The sequence below is a fragment of the Gorilla gorilla genome, chromosome 4, assembly GCF_029281585.2.
Source record: "Gorilla gorilla gorilla isolate KB3781 chromosome 4, NHGRI_mGorGor1-v2.1_pri, whole genome shotgun sequence".
Lineage (NCBI taxonomy): Eukaryota > Metazoa > Chordata > Mammalia > Primates > Hominidae > Gorilla > Gorilla gorilla.
The window spans coordinates 56,862,288-56,876,216 of record NC_073228.2 but is presented as its reverse complement, the minus strand read 5'-3'; the positions used below and the strand labels follow the sequence as shown (position 1 = coordinate 56,876,216).

The 13,929-nt window shown below is 40.9% G+C and overlaps 1 pseudogene; it reads right to left on the bottom strand.

The window, feature by feature from the left end:
- Positions 1 to 340: 340 nt before the first annotated feature.
- On the bottom strand, positions 341 to 8,357 carry LOC115934591 (ribosomal protein S6 kinase beta-1-like; annotated as a pseudogene).
- Between the last annotated feature and the right edge of the window lie 5,572 nt (positions 8,358 to 13,929).

Genomic DNA, 13,929 nt, shown 5'->3' with positions numbered 1-13,929 from the left:
TTCAGAGAGGAAATAATAATCTGAGCTAGATCTTGACAAAGAGCAGGAGTTAACAGAGAGAAGAGGACAAGCCAGGCAGAGGAAGCAACAGTCACATCACCCTGGATGAGCCAAAGCCATAGAGATTTAGAGCATGGAGGATGTGGCAAGAGACTCCCCATAGGGTAGTGGCAGGGAGTAATCTGCAAGAGGAGGATCAAGACAGAGTCTGAAGCACCTTAAACACCCTGCTTGGATTCGAATGGGGCACCATGGTAGGTGTTTAAGCAGGGAATGGCTCATGATAAATTCTGTATTTTATGTCAACAGCAGTGATGACCGTGCAGGCGGAAGCACAGACCTTTATAAGAGTAGCCAGGTCACTTCTTCAGAAGATTCTTCACCCATCCCCAAGCCCTGGTTGTTCTTCATCCTTGGAATTACAAGCCTGGAAGAAATAGCCTTATTTTAATTATTCAATTTTGGAAATGTCCACAGGCTAACTTTTAACCAGAAGATCTTGATCCTAAAAACTCTTATCCAGAATAAACTGCTCTGGCATTATCCAATCTGAGTCTTTATACTATGTAAGGTCTCTAAGGGGCCCTTTCTGGACTAGCGGCATCATAAATAGCATAAAAATAATAAGGCCCATGCATGTAGAAGCAATTCTGGGGATTCTAAGAAGACAAAGTCCCTCAAGTCTCTTCCTACATCCTTAGTGGCCTCTGAATTACTGCCCTCTGTCTAAGGGTGAGTGGGGCTTACCCTCTGCTTAGCCTCCATGGGAAGAGAAAGATTGTATTTGTGTTTTCACACTGCTAATAAAGACATACCTGAGACTGGGTAAATTATTTTAAAAAGGATTAATGGACTCAGTTCCACATGGCTGGGGAGGCCTCACAATTATGGCAGAAGGTGAAAGAGGAGCAAAGGCACATCTTACATGGTGGGAGGCAAGAGAGAATGAGAGCCAAGTGAAAGGGGTTTCCCCTTATAAAACCATCAGATCTCATGAGATGTATTCACTAACAGTATGGGGGAAACCACCTCCATGATTCAATTATCTCCCACTGGGTCCCTCTTACAACATGTGGGAATTATGGGAGCTACAATTCAAGATGAGCTTTGGGTGGGGACACAGCCAAACCATATCAAAGATGTAGGGTAGGCTGTAGGGCAGACTGAGGGAGCACCAAAAAGTGGGGGTCAGAGCTGGGTCATAGAGAAGGAATGAAGAAGTCGGCTGGGTGCGGTGGCTCACGCCTGTAATCCCAGCACTTTGGGAGGCTGAGGCAAGCAGATCACTTGAGGTCAGGAGTTCCAGACCAGCCTGGCCAACATGGTGAAACCACATCTCTACCAAAAATACAAAAATTAGCCGGGCATGATTGTGCATGCCTGTAGTCCCAGCTACTCAGGAGGCTGAGGCAGAAGAATTGCTTGAACCCAGGAGCAGTAGGTTGCAGTGAGCCAAGATTGCACCACTGTACGCCAGCCTGGGTAACAGGCTTCCACTGCACTCAGCCTGAATACTGATTTTTATTAGTTTTCAGATAGCCCGGGGATCAGCAAACTACAGCCCACAGGCCAAATCCAAGCCACCTCCTGGTTCTGCACATCCCATGAGTTAAACTGATCTTTGCATTTTAAAATGTTTAAAATACAAAGAGACACATATACTGATAATATTTAGACAGAAAAAATAAATAAATAAAATAAAATAAATAAAAAATAAAAACAAAGATGCTGAAGAGAGGATAAACCAGAGATCTTTGAACTGCTAATAAAAATAATGTTTCTGTCTGCTCTGAGATTTTTCTTTTCTTTTTTTTTTTTTTGAGACAGAGTCTTGCTCTGTCGCCCAGGCTGGAGTGCAGTGGCGCTATCTCGGCTCACTGCAAGCTCCGCCTCCCGGGTTCACGCCATTCTCCTGCCTCAGCCTCCCGAGTAGCTGGGACCACAGGCGCCCGCCAACGGGCCCGGCTAATGTTTTGTATTTTTAGTAGAGACGGGATTTCACCGTGTTAGCCAGGATGGTCTCGATCTCCTGACCTTGTGATCCGCCCGCCTCGGCCTCCCAAAGTGCTGGGATTACAGGCCTGAGCCACTGCGCCCGGCCGAGATTTTTCTTATTCTAAAAAAATCTCAAGTGATCTTCCTGCCTCAGCCTCGCAAGTAGCTGGGACTTACATGCACAAGCCACCACACCCAGCTAACTTTTAAATGTTTTGTAGAGATGGAGTCCTGTTACGTTGCCTATGCTGGTCTTGAACTCCTGGCTTCAAACAATCCTCCCACCTCGGCCCTTTAAAGTTTGGGGATTACGGGCGTGAGCCACTGCACCCAATTATGAGCTTTCATGTATACTTACCAACAGGGGTTTAAAAGGGGGCTCCACCTTTTGAGCCAGAAGTTCTTCCCAGTTAATGTGTCTAAAGAATGGATGAGCCTAGGGAAAAAAAGCAGAAAGAAAAGTTGAGGGGAATAGACTTTGCTGGATTGATAAATTAATCACCTTTTTGAAGTTACAAGTCAAAAAATAAGCTAAACTTATAAGCAACTACATATAACCCTCAGAAATACATAAAACTAGCATTATCTTCCCCACAAAACACCAAAGATGCCAATCTCTACTTGAACTTCTCCAGCGTCCCCAGGACCAGCTCACAGATGAGAAGCAGCATTTCTTTTCAGCAGCTTTAAAGAGGATAAAGAACCTTAGTCAAACTGATTTTTTTCCTTTTTAGACTTTGCTTGTCCACTTTGCCTTGAGAAAATATAGTTTATTGGCTGGGCACGGTGGCTCATGCCTGTAATCCTAGCACTTTGGGAGGCTGAGGCAGGTGGATCACCTGAGGTTGGGAGTTCAAGACCAGCCTGGCCAACATGGTGAAACCCCTTCTCTACTAAAAATACAAAAATTAGCCAGGCATGGTAGGGCATGCCTGTAATCCCAGCTACTAGGGAGACTGAGGCAGGAGAATCACTTGAACCTGGGAGGCGGAGGTTGCAGTGAGCCAAGATCATGCCATTGCACTCCATCCTGGATGACGGAGTAAGACTCCATCTCAGAAAAAAAAGAAAAGAAAAGAAAATATAGTTTACTAATTACTGCTGAATAATTGTTTAAGGGTCTGTAATCCCAGCACTTTGAGAGGCCAAGGCAGGTGGATCACCTGAGGTCAGGTGTTCCAGACCAGCCTGACCAACATGGTGAAATCCTGTCTCTATTAAAAATACAAAAATTAGCCGGGCGTGGTGGCATGCACCTGTAATCCCAGCTACTCGAGAGGCTGAGGCAGGAGAATCGCTTGAACCTGGGGGACTGAGGTTGCAGTGAGCCAAGATTGCACCACTGCACTCTAGCCTGGGCAACAGAGTGAGACTCTGTCGCAAAAAAAAAAAAAAAAAAAGAATTAAAAAAAAGAATATGAAAAGAAAGTCGTTAAACAAATCTGTACTTTGCCTTCAAAATTTAAAGACTTTTTTGTTCAATATATATTATTCAAAATACACATTAAATTCTATCTAGTTAAATCCTAGTCATTGAATCTTACAGTGTCAGTGACCATTTAAGAACCTTACCTTTTTAAGCAGATCTCTGGCTTCTTGTGTGAGGTAGGGAGGCAAATTGAGTTTACATTTGAGGATGTTGTCAATTGTTTTCTTTCTATTCTCCCCAGTAAATAGGGGCTGAGAGTAGAAGACAAGTGAAAAATATTAGCAGGGAGTGAAAAATATTAGTATATATGAAACAAATTTTAAATAACAATATCCATTTCCTGCATTAGTTATGCATGGAGATCAGAAATGTATGCTGTGAAATGGGCTAACTGCTAAAGACCTTTGTTTTGTTTTAGAGACAGGGTCTCGCTATGTTGTCAAGGCTAGATTCTATTAATAATCCTTAGCTCAAATGATCCTCCCACCTCAGCCTCCTGAGTAGCTTGGGCTACACGCATGCACCCTGGTGCCTGGCAGACGTGCAGTTTTTAAGCAGCAGGACAGGGGAAGTAGCAGTGTCCTGGAAGGAAGCCTGTGTTTTCCACCATTAACTTGCTGTGTGATAATAAGTGAACTATGTGATGTTTCAATTTCTCCATTTATAAAATAAGGGCATTATCTGTTCAACATCTATTTCACAGGCCTGCTATGACATAGATCATTTAAATGAAAATGTTTCGGAAAGTATGAGATCCCATATAATCATACAGCATTATTAGTGTTAAACTGCTAATAACGAATCTTTGGGCTTTGAAAACTCCATTGGCAACATTTTCAGAAAGCACAGGATAGGTCTCTCGCTACAGTGACTCAGCACAGACCATAATACATGCAGCTTTTAACTGTGCACCTACTGCTCCAGTCAGCATGTCATACATTAATGCTCCCAAACTCCATCAATCCACAGCACGATTGTGGCCACTTCTCATCAAGATTTCAGGGGCCCTACAATAAGGAAAGTAATATGCTTAAAAATGCACCCATTTGCATATCATCTGAATTAGAATTTAAAAGAAAATACAGAGTCAATGAGGCTACAGAAAACAGATACTATTCCTTAAAACAGGTAAAATTAGCTATTACCCCCAAACCAGTTATGTTTAACATGCAGCTCACATGTATTCTATTGTTCCACAAAATGTGTGTGTGACTGTTCCATCATGAATAGATTCTTTGCGTAGTCCGAAGTCTGTTAGTTTCATATGACCTACAATGAAAGATTACAGCATGATTATTCTCAGAATTCCAAGTATGTGCAGTGTTTGAACAGGCCATATAACACCTTAGTCTATCCTTCCATTTAACTTTTCTTGCCTCAAACATAATCTCTCTAGTAAAGAGAAAATAAAGATAGAGAAAAAAGTGAAATAACCTGTTTAAGGCTCTAGCTTTAAGTATACACAGAATCCTCGACCATCCTGAAAAAGAAAAATCCTGTTTTATGAAGAGAGGATTTTCATAAAACTGTTTTATGAAGTCTAGTTTAAGTACACAGACCCTAATAAACATATTCTGTACCTTTTAAACAAAGGTGTGAGATAGTACTTCAAATATATAGCTTTTATCACAGTGAACTGTGAAGAGTTCTTACAATGGTCTCAGAAACTCACTATAACAAGGTAGCTCATTCTACCCAATGCTACTAATTCGGGGAAAGAAATAAAATTGCTAGATAGTACGAATCAATCATCGCTGATCCAGAAAGTAAAAAACTTACCACCTTATACAAAGATCATTTCAGTTCAAGTTTAGCTTTCTTTACTGGACTGTCATAACAAGTGGTTCAACAACCTCAGAGACTCTAGTATTTGAGGTTCATTTCACAGAAAAGGCACAATGACCTATTGATTCAAATGTAAACATATACTACACTGTGATACAGAGGAAGTATGGCCTTTATTTTCACAGAACCATCTGATACACTCAACCTTATAAATCAAAGAAGAAGTTAACTATTCTATCACTCCCCTATTCTATCCTGTGACTTAGAATTCAGATCAGAATCCAGGTTTTGTGGAGTGAGGAGGTGTTGATGAGAGGAAGGAAGAGACACTGATTCCTATGATATATTCAGTTAAGTATATCATTTCTCCTTAAAAAAAAAAAGGTAGGTGGAGGAGTATAATCTGGAATGTTTATATGAGCTTCGGTTGTTCATACATCATTTTTTAAGAGTTTGAAACAATTAACTACCTCATGGATTATTCTGTAGACATCTAATGATTAAGAGCTGCTACCACCTTCTAGATACCCTGGGTCAGCTGGTTGCTCCTTTGGGGTATGAGCGAATTGCCAAGTCTACCCACAGCCCAAGTTAGCATAAGTTGAGCTGTCTGTAGCAGCATGCAGTTGTAGTCAAGGCTCACTAAGCTATATCTATAGTTGTACAGATTATCAGTCTCTCTGAAGTTTATGTTTGTTGTTGCAAACAAACAGCAAGAATAAACTGATTCTGGCAGTGGGGGAGGTGGGTTATGCCTATGATCCCAGCAATTTGGGAAGCCAAGTCAGGCAGCTCAACTGAGCTCAGGAGTTTGAGACCACCCTGGGCAACATGATGAAACCCCATTTCTACAAAAAATACCAAAAATTAGCCAGGTGTGGTGGTGTGCTACAGTGGCCCCAGCTACTTGAGGAGCTGGGGTGGGAGGATCACTTGAGCCTGAGAGGTGGAGGTTGCAGTGAGCTGTAATCATGCCACTGTATTCCAGCCTGATGACAGAGTGAGACCCCCATCTCAAAAAAAAAAAAAAAAAAAGAGTAACCCGATGCGTACTAAACATCATATTCCCAAAGTTTTATCAAATACTTTGGTTCAATTTCAATCCTTTTTCCAGCATTAATAAAACCTACTGTAAGAAGCATAGCTTCTAAAATACACATATTTTCTTTTTCTTTTTCTTTTTTCTTTTTTTTTTTTTTTTTTTGAGACGCAGTCTCGCTGTGTCGCACAGGCTGGAGTACAATGTCGCGATCTTGGCTCACTGCAACTTTCGCCTCCTGGCTTCAGGCGATTCTCCCACCTCAGCCTCCTGAGTAGCTGGGATTACAGGCACCCACCATCATGCCCAGCTAATTTTTTCTTTTTTTGTATTTTTGTAGAGATGGGGTTTCACCATGTTGGCCAGGTGTCTTCAACTCCTGACCTCAGGTGATCCACCCACCTTAGCCTCCCAAAGTGCTGGGATTACAGGTGTGAGCCACTGCGCCCAACCAATATTTACATATTTTCATTATTAAAACTCAACTTATATAATTGAGATTCACTTTTCAATTTAAATAACAAGCCAAAATTAATGTTTAGACTGACTTTTACAGTCTAAAACATTATACAACATTTGATGTAAGCATTCCAAAAACATGAAAAACTATAAAGAGTAAGGATTAAACTAAAAAAGGCAGTTGAGTGACTATTATCCTCAACTTCTTTTACTCTCACCAAGCGTAATTACCTAAAGACTTAAAATATCAGCAAGTACTATGATGCCATGAATTCTGAGGGAGGAAATATAAAAAATAGAGAGATGAGTATGGGGCTTTGAAAATGGCCATGACCTATGTGGGAGGATTTTAAGATGATTATTTACTATAGAATTGTTTATGGTATGTCTCCACCTTGGTGATTAAGAGTGATATTCTCCGGCTTCAGGTCTCTGTAGATGATCCCCTTTTGATGTAAATGTCCCAAAGCCATGGAGATTTCTGCCAAGTGAAAGCTGGAAACAAAAGTGATTTAATAAAATTAAAAAGAGTGTAATCTATCCAAAGCAGTTTATGTATGGAGCAAAATTCCTGGAAAGAAACAGACATGCACCAAAGACCAAATTAGTGGGGTAGGGGGATGGAAAAAGAGATGGCATAGGATGCTGCCAAAAGGCATGGGGACATTTATATTTCACTCATTTTAGTGAAACTATAAAGTGCTTTATTTTGCCATTAGAATATACTGCTAAAATTGCAAAGATGTCCAGAATACGCTAAACTGCCATTGGTCATGTTTTGTTCTGTCTGTGTAGGAATTAAGCTAATAGCCATTCATTTCAAGCAAATTTCTCCCATCCACACCCAACTTTAAAATCCCATAGGAAATAGGAACTTTGTTATTCTCAGAGATCACGTCTTGATTTCAAAAGGTATCTTATAACCTGACCCTTAGAAGCCCACTCATCCCTTACTTAATACAGCTACGGATTTATAGACAGCTCAGGCCCACAGTATCTGCCCTCCCTCCTGCATAAACTGTGTGACACTCGAATTTATCTACCTCAAAAGAATAAAGGGCTGAATCAACCCTGTCTGGATTGGAAAAGCACAAGGCACTGCAATACTGGCTGCATAACAATGTTGCAATCCTGCAGATTACTCCAGGATGGAGAGGGTGTGTCCTAGAGGACTGAGGCAGTTTCACAGCCAGCACGACCACAAACACAGCCTCCAACAGGGCTCAGTGAGCCTCCTCCAAAAAAGGGCACTTCATCCCTAAGGCTCTTAAATGCAGCTTCTGTGTTAGAAAAGGCCTGAAATTAAACAATGAAATGCAGTTTTGGTAATTAAGGTAAAAAAAAAACATTTAAGTGTTGTTTTCTATTAAATTAATGTGTAGGATAAACTGATTTATTGTGACCCAATATTGTTGCTTCACAAAAGGATGTGCATATTTTTAATCTGAAGCAGATGACATGTTTAGAAATAGGAGGGTAAATCCCATCCTGACTATATAATCAATCCACAGATGATATGCCCAGGCTTATCACCTCCCTAAGACTGCACCTTGAGAAATAGAAAGCCTAAAAAAAAAGGGATGATTTCTGATCATTTCCATTGTTCCACACATAAAGGTTCACTGGAAAACCACACTCACCCACAGCCATGGCAGGCAGCTTACCAATTCAAGGAAAGAAAGCAGCAATGAGAATGGTTCTGTTAGGAACAACTGGTGGGAAGAGCGTTCCACTCAAGCCTAAGGCAAAGGAATGTGACCTCCATAGCTGTCCAGTCCCAAAACTGCTTCTCCCCCGTGAGGTCCTGAGTGAGTGACTGGCTCCAGATCAATTTACTGAATCATGTGGCTGCCCGCAGTGGGAATGGGGCTTTGCTTGTAATTACCTGAATCTATGCAACCACAAAAAGTTCACTTATCAGGCAGTCTCCTCCATAAATATTCCCTCTCTTTCTAACTGCATAAATAGTTCTCCTCCTGTAAAGAAAAAGAAAAAACGTTAGAAATAAAACAATATGGCCAGGCGCGGTGGCTCACGCCTTTGGGAGGCTGAGGCTGGCAGATCACGAGGTCAGGAGATTGAGACCACGGTGAATCCCCGTCTCTACTAAAAATACAAAAAATTAGCCGGGCGTGGTGGCGGGCGCCTGTAGTCCCAGCGACTGGGGAGGCTGAGGCAGGAGAATGGCGTGAACCTGGGAGGCGGAGCTTGCAGTGAGCTGAGACCGCGCCACCACACTCCAGCCTGGGCGACTGAGCGAGACTCCATCTCAAAAAAAAAAAAAAAAAAAAAGAAAAGAAAAAGATAAAAAAGCAATAAAACAATATTTATTTCCAACCCACTTCTAATGAGAGAGTTTGTGCTTTCCTTCTAACCATAATTAAAAGACATCGGCCCCTTAAAAGTGAAAAACAAATCCTAAAAATTATAGGTTTTAAAACTAAGTCCTCAGGATTCTATTTTTAGTAGCATTCTTATTCTTCTGTAATACACGTATGTTTAAAAACTAGAACTGGCTTGGAATTCCAGGTTTTATATCTATAAACTTTGAAATATTTGTAGATTCCAGACGTGAGGTTAAAAAAAAAAATCTTGATTAAAGACTCTTTAACATTTTACGCATAAGTAGAAAAATGATAGTCTACAATTAAATCACCCTCCCTAATTTTAGTGAATGCTCATATTTCATATTTTCAGAACCTTAAATAAACAGAATGAACCTGGCAGTGTCCTAGTAAAAAACATGGCACAATTTGAGTATCAAAATAAATAATGATAATAAAGGGTTATATCACATTGAATGATATTAGAATCCCTAAGTCCACAATGACATAAATAAATGAACACATACATTTTTTAAATGCGGAAGAAGAGAAAGTTCCTTATTACAGTAGAATGCCAAGTAGTAAATGAAGAAGGCATGACAGAGTAAGAAAAATTACTTGGCAAACATCACAACTAATTGTTGCAGGCAAGAATCAATGGATGTCAAAACTGAATGTGGGCCGGGCGCAGTGGCTCATGCCTGTAATCCCAGCACTTTGGGAGGCCGAGGTGGGCAGATCACCTGAGGTCAGGGGTTCAAGACCAGCCTGGCCAACATGGCAAAACCCCGTCTCTACTAAAACTAAAAAAATTAGCTGGGTGTGGTGGTGCCTGCCTGTAATTCCAGCTACCCGGGAGGCTGAGGCAGGAGAATCACTTGAACCTGGGAGGTAGAGGTTGCAGTGAGCTGAGATCCCACCACTGCACTCCAGCCTGGGTGACAGAGTGAGACTCCGTCTCAAAAAATAACAACAACAACAACAACAACAAAACTGAACCTGAAAGTTTGATGGAAGATATTTAAATAATCTCAAAGTATCTCCTCAAAAGATACTTATTAATTACAAAGGCAAAAATGTCACCAGGGAAAAAATCGGCAGACACCACCTTATACATGTGACCGAAGTTAACATCACAAGTAATAGGACAAAGATATAAATATCATGTACCTCTTGATCTGATGCATTAAGGAGGACACAATGTCACTTCAATGGTCCTCCCAAAATTGCATAAACTGAATCTAATACTAAGGAAACATCAGCTAAACCCAAAGCATTCTACAAACTAACTGGCGTGGGCTAATCAAAAATGTCAACATCATGAAAGTCAAAGAAAGATTGAGGAAATGTTCCAGATTAAAGGAAACTAAGGAGAGTTATAATTGCATCAATGTCAATTTCCTATTTCTGATCATTTTAGTATAGTTATGTAAGACACTGTCCTTGATTTTGGAAAATATACACTGAATAGGCTGGGCGCAGTGGCTCACACCTGTGATCCCAGCACTTTGGGAGGCCGAGGTGGGCAGATCACCTAAGGTCAGGAGTTCGAGACCAGCCTGGTCAGCGTGGTGAAACCCCATCTCTACTAAAAATACAAAAATTAGCCGGGCGTGGTGGTGGATGCGTGTAATCCCAACTACTCGGCAGGCAGAGGTTGTAGTGAGCCCGCAATTGCGCCACTGCACTCCAGTCTGGGCGACAGAGTGATACTCCAGCTCAAAAAAAAAAGAAAATAAAGAAAACATACACTGAAATTTTAGGGGTAAAGGGAAATCATGTCTGTAACACTCTCTTAAACAGTTCAAAAAAATTATGTATGCATGCGTGTATATATGTATACACATATATACACGTACATAGAAGGATAAAACAAAATAAATGTGGTGAAATGGTAACATTTGGGGAATCCAGGTGAGAGATATATAGGAATTCTTTTTTTTTTTTCGTGACTGAGTCTCACTCTGTTGCCCAGGTTGGAGTGTAGTGGTGCGATCTTTGCTCACCACAACCTCCGCCTCCCAGGTTCAAGCGATTCTCCTGCCTCAGCCTCCCGAGTAGCTGGGATTACAGGAGCAAACCACCATGCCCGGCTAACTTTTCTATTTTTAGCAGAGACAGAGTTTCACTATGTTGGCCAGACTGGTCTCAAACTCCTGACGTCATCATCCACCTGCCTTGGCCTCCCAAAGTGCTAGGATTATAGACATGAGCCACCGAGCCTGGCATAGGAATTCTTTATACTACTCTTAAAACTTTTTAAGTATGAAATTATGTCAAAATAAAGTTTTTCTGGGCGGGCACAGGCTCACACCTGTAATCCCAGCACTTTGGAAGGCCAAGGCGGGCAGATCCCTGAGGTCAGGAGTTCAAGACCAGCCTGGCCAACATGGTAAAAGCCCAGCTCTACTAAAAATACAAAAACATAGCCTGGTGTGGTGGCGCATGCCAGTAATCCCAGCTAAATGGGACGCCCAGGCAGGAGAATCGCTTGAACCTGGGAGGCGGAGGTTGTGATGAGCTGAGATCACTCCTCTGTGCTCCAGCCTGGGCAAGAAGAGTGAAACTCCATCTTCAAAAAAAAAAAAGTTTTTCCAATGGCAATACTCACAAAAAAGTTGCTACATTCTGCACCTTTCTGTTCCATGTTACATGTTACTGCAAAATCTTTCTCAGAGAACTGAACTGTGTTTGCTAGAAATAGATACCTGTGGCCGGGCGCAGTGGCTTCCACCTGTAATCCCAGCACCTTGGGAGACTGAGTCAGGTGGATCACTTGAGATCAGGAGTTCGAGACCAGCCTGACCAACATGGCGAAACCCCATCTTTACTAAAAATACAAAAATTAGCCGGGTATGGTGGCATATGCCTGTAATCCCAGCTACTCAGGAGGCTGAGGCAGGAGAATCGCTTGAACCCCAGGAGGCAGAGGTTGCAGTGACCCAAGATCACACCATTGCACTCCAGCCTGTGCGACAAGAGCAAAACTCCATCTAAAAAAAAAAAAAAGAAATAGATACCTGTGATCTAGAAATGATATGGAAGCAACAAGTTCCTACGAGGTGGTAGGCCCTGGCAAATGTGGATGATTTCCATTATAAGCTATATACCCCATCACTAAGGCTACATTAAACTAAAAACTCTTGTTTAAAGACTCAATTCCAAAAATAGTCAGTATGTTAAATAATCCTCCCAATTATTTAAATTACAGTATCTTACCCCAGTACAATTTGATGGCTCCGCATCACTTAGGTATTTGTTTTTCTGTTAAGTGACTGATTACAAAGGAATTAAAATACAATTTTATAGATGAGGGAAGCAAATCTTTAGTTTCCTCCATATTTGTCTGCCAGTAGAAACATTTGGTCACATCTGAATTTTGTACTTCAGTGTACTCATCAATTTTAAGCACTATTTGATCATAACGGGAAAAAGTATTTTTCCATTGAAAAATAACATTTTGAACCAGTTTCTGGAGCAAACGCAAATAATTACACCAAACTCTGTGTACTGACCACTGAGATACTCAAGGATGAGGTAGAGTTTTCCACCAGTCTGAAAGGCATAAGTTAAATCCACAATGAAGGGATGCCTTACTTCCTCCAGAATATTCCATTCTGCTTTTGTATGAGCTGTATCTTTAGCATTTCTTACTATCATTGCCTAAAGGAAAAGAGATGATCTATAAGAACAAAATAGTGAACATTTTTATTCTATAGTAACTGGAAAATCTATTTTGTGTTTTTCTTGCCAATATTGAACTATTAACCATAGTTCCCACTAGAAACTGAGATGGGGTGATGGAAAACATTCACTTTATATATGCCTCTGTGCAGTTTGTATTTTTTGCAGTGAACATGTAAATCAATACCTAAAGAGACTTTTTAAAAAAGAGATCTGTAATCAGATGAAGTTTATTCATATATTCACAAACTATTGAGTGTCTACCATGCTCCAGGCTGTGCCAAGAAAGCAGAATAGAAGGAATGCCCTGTCCATAGGAGCCCAAAAGTCCACAGGAGCCCAAAGTCTCAGGGAAAAAAAGACAAGTCAATGTAGGCAAGCTCAGGATGGTAAGGGTAAACAGGGGAACTACATCTAACCTAGCAAAAAGTCTTGCTTGAAACGTATTAAAATGAAAGGTGGCCTGGACGTGGTGGTTCATGTCTGTAATCCCAGCACTTACGTAGGCAGAGGCAGGAGGATCGCTTGAGCCTAGGAGTTCGAGATCTGCCTGGTAACAAGCATGACCCCATTCTCCACAAAAATGGTAAAAAAAAAAAAAAAAAAGAAAAGAAAAGAAAGAAAGAAATGTAGAAGGTAAAAAAAAAGGCATTCCAGTGCAAAAGAGGCTTGATAGGACAGGATATGTCTGGGGAATCTACAAGTAGTTCAGTATGGTTAGAAGTGGTTAGAGATTAGGCTAGAGAAGTAGGTAGAGGCCAGGAAATGGAAGGTCTGGACAAAGGAAGGTCTGGGTGAAATGAACAAATATTTGGCTTTACGACAGACACGTCTAGTAGCAGTAGGGAGTATTAGGAAAGAAATGAGACTAGTTAGGAGGCTAGTATAATAAACCAACTAAGAAGATCTATAAGAAAATGAAGGTAGAAAAAAATCAAAGGCTAAGAATACATAATTTGCATTTGCTGACAAACTAGATATGAGAGGAAATGATGATACCTTTATTTCTGCATAAGTAATAGGACAGATAATGGTGCCATTCAATACTGGCAAATGAAAGTGAAAAAGTTTTGGGAAAATGATGCCGTTTTAGACATGCCAGGTATAAGTTCCAGGAAGTTACCCTGATGGTACATCTCCGTAAGTAATATGGAAAGCAAATACACAGGTTATTGGTTGCAACATTATCTGTGAAAGTGAAACACTGGAAACAG